At 44.7% G+C, this 11004-nt stretch overlaps 1 protein-coding gene across 2 annotated transcripts in view; it reads left to right on the top strand.

Annotated features, from left to right (window-relative positions):
- Positions 1 to 2154: 2154 nt before the first annotated feature.
- The window catches only part of chek2 (checkpoint kinase 2), a 78501-nt gene continuing 69651 nt past the window's right edge, over positions 2155 to 11004 (top strand). For both annotated transcript variants that reach the window (XM_034171422.1, XM_034171421.1), the window contains exon 1: positions 2155 to 2170. The gene's annotated coding sequence lies outside the window, so the exon portion shown is untranslated. The remainder of the gene's footprint in view (positions 2171 to 11004) is intronic.

The raw sequence follows: 11004 nt of genomic DNA, 5'->3' as shown, positions 1-11004 counted from the left end.
ACTCTTCTTTGCAGCCGTTTGCCCTGTGGTGTCCTTATCGGAGCTGGAGTAAGGGCGTGACCGCGACGACTTCGCATCACGCTCCATATCAGATAAGTGGTTACACAGGAGCTGCACGAGTGTGTGATTGGAGGTGGAGGTGCTACCTCCTTAAAGAACATTATCTGTGAGTGGACTACTGAGTGTGCGGACTCACACTCACCTGGATTTTCTCTGTTCTCTGCCAGCAGTACCAGGGTCGACAGCCGAAGGCAGAGGCCACCTGGGGACTCGGGACTTGGTGGCTCCGGTGTTCTTCAGGCCCGCTGGTGGTGGAAGCTGTGTGGGAATCAGCTCTTCTCTCGCCAGAGGTCTTCTATCTTTGAGCCTGCCCACACGTCACCTGGTGTATAATTGGCAATCCATATTTCTGTCTGTATTCCGTTGTGTGTTTCCACAACATTAAATTGTTACTCGTTGGCTTATCCATTGTCCGTTCCTTAGCGCCCCCTGTTGTGGGTCCGTGTCACGACACCTTCCCAACAATGAGTGAAATTTTGTTGCACAGATGTCTAATAAATTCAATTCAATTCAATATCGGTGTCGCCGACCGAACGGTCCCCTCTAAAAATTGGTCCGCACTGCCTTCACTGCACATGTGTCTGAGTCTTTGTTTCTGTGTAGGCTCTCAGTTGTCCAGGTGGTTTGAGAAATGTTTCCAATACATAGTAAATAAAATATATGTGTGATTGTAAGTTTATTACTGGCGTCATATTATTTTGGCAGTATTATAATTGCATTAGGGGTGTCTCTGGTCCCTGACAGTCCTTCTCCTTATTCTCCCCTTTTCAGTGCCCCTGGATAAAAGACACAAATGTCCTTTAAAAATACAACATACATTTTATCCAGTCAATGTTTTCTGACCAGTTAACACAGATTTTAATTTTAAAGCCCCTTTCACACCGGCACAAATGTACAGTTGTGTTACGTTTAGAGTACGCCTGAAATGCGCGCATACTCTGCGTTTTTCCTGCGTAACCACATGTTGCATTCATAGATCTGCTTGCAGCTGTGTGTGTTTGCGTTTAATATGGCAAGCCAACAGTGCCACAATTATGCCGCTTTCAGGCACATTTCACCAAAAATACGCTGTAAAAAACACAGTTTTGTCAGTTATTACGGCGCTTTTTACGCCGTAATTAAAGACGACGCTGTTAAATGCGCCGTAATGTGTCAAACAATACGCCATTTTTTACGCTGCAATGGAGCCCTTAAAAAAACGCTGTCCAGATGCCCACAACGCGCATAAAATAACGGCGTTTTTTACGGCGTATTTTTGGTGAAATGCGTCTGAAAGTGGTGTAATTTTGGCACTGTTGGCTTGCCATATATTTGAAACCAATTCAGCTCTTTTTCAATTCCCTCCTGTCAGCTGTGCAGAACATGTCGCTGTGTTTGGAAAACAGTGGACTGTGTCATGAGGGTTTTACAGTTACATACTAACATGTGGAAGTGCACTCCCTCAAAGCGGTTCATGAAAGGCAAACAGCACTGACGTTTTCCGACACACTCACTGTTCTCTATATAGCTCAGATCAGAGGACACACGGCTCATAACATCAGATCACAGTTCAGAGTCTGTTGTGTGCTCCCCAAAAAAAGAAAAACATTATTGCCATCTAAACTTATTCTATTGTTTTATCGCTGTGGGTTTTAGTTTTTATTTTTATTGATAATATTAATTTAGGGGTTTTTCTGTTATTATATTGTTTTATCACTGGGGTTTTAGTTGTTTAATTTTTACTGATAATATTAATTTATTCTTATTAAGTATTTTTGTAAACCTCCTACAGTCCACATGACTCAATGAGAAAACGATGTAACACAGACTGTTTTTTCTTTGGAGGTATGTTTATCATGTTTTTTTTGCTGTTACTTCTAATTTGTTCCTATATTATTGTGTACTTTTGTTCCATCTTGCTCTAATACAGTATATTAAATTAAAAAAAAAAAAAAAAAAACTCCGTCCGCCATTTTGCCACTCCCTCACTGATACACCTTATTGGCCGAGATCGGCTGACGTTTACGGAAAAATACGTTCGTGCATTTCCTGAATTTTCCCGGTCATTTTTTTTCTTTTTTCCTTCTCTGCACGTGTCCGATGAGAGCACTCGCACCCGCCGGTGTTTCAGGTGAGTTCAGAGAGAGAACCAGGTAAGTGACTTGGACCGAACGTTGGTTCTGCCGTCGTCTCCTCCTCCGGCTGTGATTGACAGCTGATGGGCGGAGTTAGTGAGTCTGGTTCCGGACTGAAGCCGGTCACTATCCCCCTGTTTCGATTCTTAGCATGTCAGTAAAGTGATTGAGAAAGCTGCAAAATCAATAAGCCATAGACCTCCTCAAAGGAGAGAGCGAATTTGGTGGTTTGTTTTTTTAAAAACTGTGGCTTGTATTGGAAAATATAGGGGTGCTGTGTCTATCTCATTGACATTTAATAGGTGTTCTGTGTTTTATGACCTGAGGGGGGCAGCAATGCACTGACCGTGCCTAGCCTGCCGACAACCACGAAGAAGAAGAAGAAGCCATAGACCACAAGCTCTTGTATGAGCACCAGTCCGGCTTGTGTTTCTGTCGCTCCACAGATACCTGCTTAACTTATTTACTGAGTATATTAAAGCCGAACGGGATAAAGGGAGTTTCACAGGTATGGTTTTTAGATCTCCAAAAAGCTTTTGATACTGTGGAGCAGAACGAGTGAAGCTCTTCAGCATCTCACCATGTCATTTAGGTCCTTCAGAGTTTTTTTTTTTTTTTAGTAAATGCTTCGGTGGAGCACAGACATGCATAAATCCTTTCAGCTGCCTTTTTAAGCAAAGCATTTTATTTTTTGGCCTCTGGCCATGTTGTCATATCAATATGATATACAATATTAAACATTCTTAAACCAATCAGTAATTATTATACCACACTTATTTTGCCCTCATCATAATGTTAGGATACTGTGGCCTCCAAAAGTATTGGAACACTTGGTGTTTCACACAGATTATGTTAGAACGGTTAAAAAAGAAAATAAGATTATAAAATCAAACCTTCACTGTGCCTTGTAATAGAATCACTACAATGACCGCTCCAAGATGGCGGCCGCATTTCTTGCGCCTCAGCAACCAGTGCGGCTGTTACTCCTTTTCAGTTTCAGTTTATTGCCGTTTGCAGTAGAAAAACCACATTGGAATTAAAAAGATTGCAAGCAGATCTCAGTGCACATCAAACACAAACCATTCTTTCAACATGTACAGCATGATTAAAACCCCCTTTTTATGTCTGTTCTCTACCGTCGGTTTGTGGCTTTTTACAACAACGGTTTGTGGCTTTCTCCACCACTGGGGAGATTTTTTGTGCCATTTCCGGTTTGTGCTTCCATCTACCATAGAGCGAGCTTCGCTGTGCTCGTAATATTCTTCTTAGAAAGTTTGAAGCTATTGGGCTTCAGAAGCTTGCTGTCAACTGGTTCAGAGCCTACATAACCAACAGGCAGCAGTGTGTGGATGTAGGTGGTGTTATCTCCTCACCTTGGAATGTGGTTTGTGGTGTTCCCCAGGGTTCCATATTAGGACCCTTACTATTTTTGATTTACGTAAATGGTATACTGCAGCACGGTGGCATAGTGGTTAACAGCGAGAAGGCTATGGGTTCGAGTCCCACCTGTGGCCTTTCTGTGTGGAGTTTGTGTGTTCTCCCCATGTTTGGGGTGAGTTCTCTCTGGGTGCTTTGGCTTCCTCCCACATCCACAGACATGTAGGTTAGATGGGTTGGAAACTTTAAATTGTCCATAGGTGTGCGTGTGGGTGTGGCTGTGTTTGTTTGTCTATATGTGGCCCTGTGACAGACTGGCTCAGGGTGTACCCCGCCTCACGCTCTATGACTGCTGGGATGGGCTCCAGCTCTGCGTTGAAGATGAGTGTGTGAGTGTGTGTAAATGATATGCCTGCAGCAGTAAATTGCAAACTACTGCTGTATATGGACGATTCTGCCCTTCTTATAGCTGGCAAAAATACTGCAGATATACAGCATTTGGTCAGTGAGTGACTTATTGAAATTAAGCTATCTCTACATCTTGGTAAGACTAAATCTATTCTTTTTGCCTCTAAACGTGGACTGGTTGATAATGAGTCATTGGATGTCACATGCGATGGTCGTAAAATTTCTAGTAAATCCTGTGTTAATTACCTTGGTGTTGAACTTGACCAGTCGCTTAGCGGAAGCCAGATGACAATGTCAATGTCATTAAAAGAAATGTCTCACGTTTTTTAACGTCCCAGTTAGTAGTAAGACAACATAACGTTCTTGTGATTGTGTGTCTGCACACGTGCTAATAATTAGTGACCTCTGATATATTTTATTCCTCTCACTCTGAGTGTTAGCAGGTGCATTTCCGGAAAACGTGTCACTCTGCAATTCTCTGCATTTTTCAGTGTGTGACGTCCTTATTAGCAAAACAGAAACATCTCAGTGACTGACAGACAGAGGGAAACAAAACTGCTCTGTCCTAAAACGAAGCTTCTGAGCTGCTGTTCGAACCTGATTGCTCGGATTTACAGAGAGAAGACGACACGCTTTACCCCGAAACTCTTACCTTTTCCAGAGTGTCGGCTTTTGGAGCCTAAAGTGTGGAGACGCGCTGTTTGAGTGGATGCTGGTTTACTGAAGTTGATGTGGACATTTGACACTTGTTTTTAACAGACTGCCTGGACACAGACATGGATTTGTTACATTGGAAAAAGTCAGGATACATTATTTCAAGGAGTTCATGGACGTTATTTTTCATGCCACGATCGAGAGAGAGGCAGAGCTGCAGCCGCGGCAATCTCACATGGACGCACGCTGCTTTGAACACGTGAACTTTACATTTGGAAATTAATCCATAACATGATGGTGAGTGTAACAAATAGCTAATTTGTTACTTAGTGATTTTATAGCTGTACAGTTACTTTAGTTAGGAAGCACCTTGATGTATGTAGGATTGAGTATTGAGGTGTGTAGTTGTAATTTGTCTTCCTTACCTCATGTCTTGTGTCCAGGCGGCAAAGAGGTCCCACTGGAAACTGTTGCTATGATAAAGGTTCTGGGATAGACCAAGGCAGGGGAGTCATGGGGGGAGATGTGTTTAAGGGGGTTTATTGGTGTATGAATTTTAGTAAATAGGTGGTTTTGGGGGGTTTAAGTTTAGGTTTAGAGATGGTGGGATTTTAAATGGGTTTTGGGTTGGTTAAAGGTATGGAGGGTTTTGATAGGTGTTAGGAGCTAGTTGGTTAGCTCTTACCTTTTTAGATTTTAATGGTTTAACCCGATTAGTCAAACCAGATAAAAGGCGCCTGAGAGATCATTCTGGAGTGGCAGTTGGGGAGAGACTATTCCCACCACCTCTCTGGGTATTTGTACTTTATGCACGATTTTCTTTGTTCTTTTTGGAAGGGTAGTGATAAAGTAAGAAAATTAAAGTTGTGGACCACATCAAGTTGCCTCGGCCTCTGTCTCTGCTTCTGTCTCATTGGGGGTTTGACCGCTAGGGGCCAACCGACGTCACATTTGGTGTCAGAAGTGATTTGTGCCTTGGTGAGACAGGATGGGAAGGAAAAAAGGGGGAAAGCGAGGCTCAGAAGATGACAGTGAATCGGCCGAAGCCTATAATGAGGGGGCAACGTCGAGGGGTCGAGATAGACTGGAGGAACTGATGGACCTGGTTAAGATACTGGCCGAGTCCCAGACAGCAAGAGACCGGGAGAGGGACAAAGACTGGTCTTTGCAGGAGCAGCGTTGGTCGTCCATGCAGCAGCAGGTCCAACAAGTTCAGCAGCAGCTGTTAACAATGCAGTCAGAGCAATCTGCATATCAAGAAGAGGAATTAGTGGGAGTGCCAGCAGAGGCTGTAGGGGTTGATGGGGTAGATAATGGTAGCTACCACAGGCCGCAGCAGGAACCAAAGTTGTTACCGTTAGCCCCTGAAGACAATGTGGAGCATTTTCTCACTACTTTTGAGAGAATGGCTCAGGTGTGCAGGTGGCCAGTGAAGGAGTGGGCTTTTCGATTGGTTCCGCTCCTTACAGGCAAAGTCCATAGTGCCTATGTGTTAATGGATTTTGCAGATACGGAAGACTATGATAAGGTGAAGAAAGCTATCTTAGCAAAATATGAGATTACAGCAGAGACGTACTGACGTCACTTCCGTTCCTTGAAGATGGAGACAGAGGAGACGCCGCGAGAACTGTATGTGAGGCTTAAGGAACTGTTTTACAGATGGATTCAGACAGAAAAATCTACTGTTTATGCCATATCCGAAACCCTCATCATGGAACAGTTCCTTCGTATGGTCAATCCGGAGTTGGAGGTGTGGATTCGGGAGCATGACCCTACCACTGCTGAAGAAGCAGCGCGGCTAGCAGAGGTCTTTACAGCTGCTCGTAAAGGGCCCAGAGCTACCTTCTTTGGCCGGGAACTAGGCCGGACCTTGCCAAGTAAGTCCTTTGGGGGTGATAGGGGTTTTGGTTTAGGTCAGGGTAATAAGCCTTTCCAGGTAAACCCACAGTCTCATTCTGGTAAAAAATCTTCTAGAATGGCACCGCAGGAGGTCAGATGTTATAATTGTGATAAGCTTGGTCATATACAGCGCTATTGCCCAACTTTGAAATCTAAGTATTCTTTGCTTTGTTCTGTGCCGAGGCCGGCATCGGTCCAGACTGAGTGTTGGAAGGGGCATACGACGCCAGTGTTGGTAAATGGCCAGCGTGTGGAGGCATTGTTAGACTCCGGGTGTTTTCAGACTGTGGTTTTGGCTGGTTTGGTTCCGTTTGAAGGTCAGTGTACCGAGGAAGCCCCTTTAGTTTGTATACATGGAGATGAGCATAGGTACCCTATGTCAGAGGTTTATTTAACCGTAGGGGGACAGACTTATTTGGTTTCTGTTGCTTTAGCAAAAAACCTACCTTTTCCTGTCATTCTGGGCAATGATATTCCAACTCTTCCTGATTTGCTAGTTCAGGCTAATCAGGGTAAGCCGGAAGCGGGGGGAGAACTTGTTTTGGAGCTGGGGGGACAGGGTACCTTTGAATCAGCTGAGCGGTGTAATGTTTTTACCAGAGCTCAGTTAGTAAGGGGAGATTTTGAGGAGTTACCGTTTTGTGATGAGGAATTGGAAGCCAGGAAAGACAAGGAAGTCTAAGTCTCAAAGGAGGAGGGATAAGTTTGCTGGGTCTCGGAGGGAGGCACTGGTTAAACCCCTTAGTCTGGGGGAATGGGATATCCCTTTAGACATAGGGACTTTGCAGAAACAGGACCTTACCCTTAAGCCCTGGTTTGATAAAGAGCAGGAAGGTGCTGAAGTGGGAAAAAGTATTTGTTTAGATGAGGAACGTTATGTAATTAAAAACGGTCTTCTCTATCAAGTGAGAGGTAAAGTGGATGTCTTAGCTTTGCCACAAGAGTTTAGAGAACGAGTTATGGAGCTCGGGCACTAAATTCCTTGGGCAGGCCATATGGCATTTCAGAAAACACTTCGGCGGATTGGGAGTCGGTTCGCTTGGCCAGGAATGTACTCACAGGTCTCCAAATTTTGTAGTTCCTGTGAGGTGTGCCAGTTAACAGCAGGAAAGAGGGTAGCTCAGGCCCCTCTGCACCCTTTACCGATTATAGGTACGCCTTTTGAGAGAATTGGCATGGACATTGTAGGCCCCTTGGAGAGGAGTGCAGCGGGCAACCGGTACATTTTGGTCATGTCGGATTATGCTACACGCTACCCAGAGGCCTTTCCTCTTAGATCTATTAAGGCTAAACAGGTTGCCAATTGTTTGGTGCAGCTGTTTTCTAGGGTGGGGGTGGTTAAGGAGATATTTACTGACTGTGGCACTAATTTTTTGTCGAAACTTCTTCAATCAATTCAATCAATTTTTTTATATAGCGCCAAATCACAACAAACAGTTGCCCCAAGGCGCTTTATATTGTAAGGCAAGGCCATACAATAATTATGTAAAACCCCAACGGTCAAAACGACCCCCTGTGAGCAAGCACTTGGCTACAGTGGGAAGGAAAAACTCCCTTTTAACAGGAAGAAACCTCCAGCAGAACCAGGCTCAGGGAGGGGCAGTCTTCTGCTGGGACTGGTTGGGGCTGAGGGAGAGAACCAGGAAAGACATGCTGTGGAGGGGAGCAGAGATCGATCACTAATGATTAAATGCAGAGTGGTGCATACAGAGCAAAAAGAGAAAGAAACAGTGCATCATGGGAACCCCCCAGCAGTCTACGTCTATAGCAGCATAACTAAGGGATGGTTCAGGGTCACCTGATCCAGCCCTAACTATAAGCTTTAGCAAAAAGGAAAGTTTTAAGCCTAATCTTAAAAGTAGAGAGGGTGTCTGTCTCCCTGATCTGAATTGGGAGCTGGTTCCACAGGAGAGGAGCCTGAAAGCTGAAGGCTCTGCCTCCCATTCTACTCTTACAAACCCTAGGAACTACAAGTAAGCCTGCAGTCTGAGAGCGAAGCGCTCTATTGGGGTGATATGGTACTACGAGGTCCCTAAGATAAGATGGGACCTGATTATTCAAAACCTTATAAGTAAGAAGAATTTTAAATTCTATTCTAGAATTAACAGGAAGCCAATGAAGAGAGGCCAATATGGGTGAGATATGCTCTCTCCTTCTAGTCCCCGTCAGTACTCTAGCTGCAGCATTTTGAATTAACTGAAGGCTTTTTAGGGAACTTTTAGGACAACCTGATAATAATGAATTACAATAGTCCAGCCTAGAGGAAATAAATGCATGAATTAGTTTTTCAGCATCACTCTGAGACAAGACCTTTCTGATTTTAGAGATATTGCGTAAATACAAAAAAGCAGTCCTACATATTTGTTTAATATGCGCTTTGAATGACATATCCTGATCAAAAATGACTCCAAGATTTCTCACAGTATTACTAGAGGTCAGGGTAATGCCATCCAGAGTAAGGATCTGGTTAGACACCATGTTTCTAAGATTTGTGGGGCCAAGTACAATAACTTCAGTTTTATGAGTTTATAAGCAGGAAATTAGATTCGACATGTATATCAATTGTTAGGGGTCAGGGGTATTAGGACCACTCCATATCACCCTCAAACGGACGGTTTAGTGGAGCGGTATAACCAGACGCTTAAAAATATGTTGCGCAGGTTTGTCTCCTCTACAGGCAAGGATTGGGACCAGTGGTTGCCATATCTGCTCTTTGCTTTCCGGGAGGTCCCCCAGGCATCTACTGGTTTCTCACCATTTGAATTGCTGTATGGACGCCAGGTGAGAGGACCTTTAGATCTGTTGAAGGAGCATTGGGAGCGGAAGGAAGCAGATGGAGAGAACATTGTGGCGTATGTGTTGAAGATGAGGAAGAGGATCGAGGCAATGGCAACTTTGGCACAGGAGAATCTTAAGGAGGCACAAAGGGCACAGAAGACCTGGTATGATAAGAAGGCGAGGGATCGGACCTTTACACCAGGCCAAAAGGTACTGTTGCTTTTACCGACTAGTGACAATAAATTATTGGCAAAGTGGCAGGGGCCGTATGAGGTTATACGGCGTGTTGGGGAGGTGACTTATGAACTTTATATGCCAGAGAGACTTAAAGTATCAACTTTTTCATGTTAATCTACTGAAACAGTTCATGGTGCGTCAGGAACCTTCCCAGCAGCTGTTGGTTCGTGGGGTGAAGGATGATGAGGTGACGGAGAAGTTTTTTCCAGTTCCAGCCACTGAGCCGGTTTCCATTGACTTGTCGCATCTTTCTCCCTCTCAGCAGGGTGATATGTGCTCTCTTCTGGATCCAGAGCTCTTTAAGGAGACTCCTGGTTTTACCTCTCTAGTGCAACATCATATCCGGCTCAAGAAGGATGCTCCAGTGAGACAGAGGAGCTATCGAATTCCTGAGCGGTTGGTTATGGAATTAAAAAAGGAAATTCAATTGATGTTGGAGCTTGGAATTATTGAGGTTTCTAACAGTGAATGGTGTAGTCCTGTGGTGCTTGTGCCAAAGAAGGATGGTTATCTTCGATTTTGTATTGATTTCAGATATTTGAATTCAATTTCGAACTTTGACCCTTACCCAATGCCACGCATTGATGATCTGCTGGAACGAGTGGGGAGTGCCTCCTTTATTACAACTTTGGATTTGTCAAAGGGCTACTGGCAGCTTGCGTTGGCGCCTGAAGCGCGAGAATTAACAGCTTTTAAAACACCTGTTGGCTTGTATCAGTTTCGGGTGATGCCCTTTGGTTTACAAGGGGCGCCAGCCACGTTTCAGAGGCTCATGGATCATGTACTTCGGGATGTGACTGATTTTGCGGCAGCGTACCTGGATGATGTTGTAGTGTATAGTCAGTCTTGGGAGGAACATCTTCAACATCTCCGGGCGGTGTGTCAGAGAATTCGGGCTGCCGGATTGACTATTAACCCTCGTAAGTGTGCGGTGGCACATAAGGAAGTGGAGTACCTGGGGTACACTGTTGACTTTGGGAAAATTAGACCACAGGTCCAGAAGATGGAGGCTATTTACTCCTTTCCGGTGCCTACTACAAAGAAGAAAGTGAGGGGGTTTATCGGACTGGTGGGATGGTACAGAAAGTTTATCCCCCAGTTTGCTGAGCGAACGAAGGTCCTCAATGATTTGACTAAGAACTCTGCCCCAAATAAAGTTTGTTGGACAGAGGACTGTGATCAAGCGTTTAAGGCTTTGAAGGAGGCCATAGGTACTCGACCTGTGCTTCAAACCCCGGATTTTGGCCGGCCCTTTATCCTCCAGACTGATGCGTCAGGGGTGGGATTGGGGGCAGTGCTCCTGCAGGAAAAGGATGGTGAAAGACGACCGGTCGTGTTCCTGAGTCGGCGGTTGTTGGACCGGGAAACAAGGTACTCGGCGGTGGAGAAAGAGTGTTTAGCAATGAAGTGGGCCATTGATTCTTTGCGTTATCTGTTGGGGCGTCACTTTGTCTTGGAGACGGATCATCGGGCTCTG

This window comes from Thalassophryne amazonica, chromosome 5 (genome assembly GCF_902500255.1).
Source record: "Thalassophryne amazonica chromosome 5, fThaAma1.1, whole genome shotgun sequence".
Lineage (NCBI taxonomy): Eukaryota > Metazoa > Chordata > Actinopteri > Batrachoidiformes > Batrachoididae > Thalassophryne > Thalassophryne amazonica.
The sequence above is the reverse complement of the archived record's forward strand: the minus strand, read 5'-3'. Positions and strand labels throughout refer to the sequence as shown.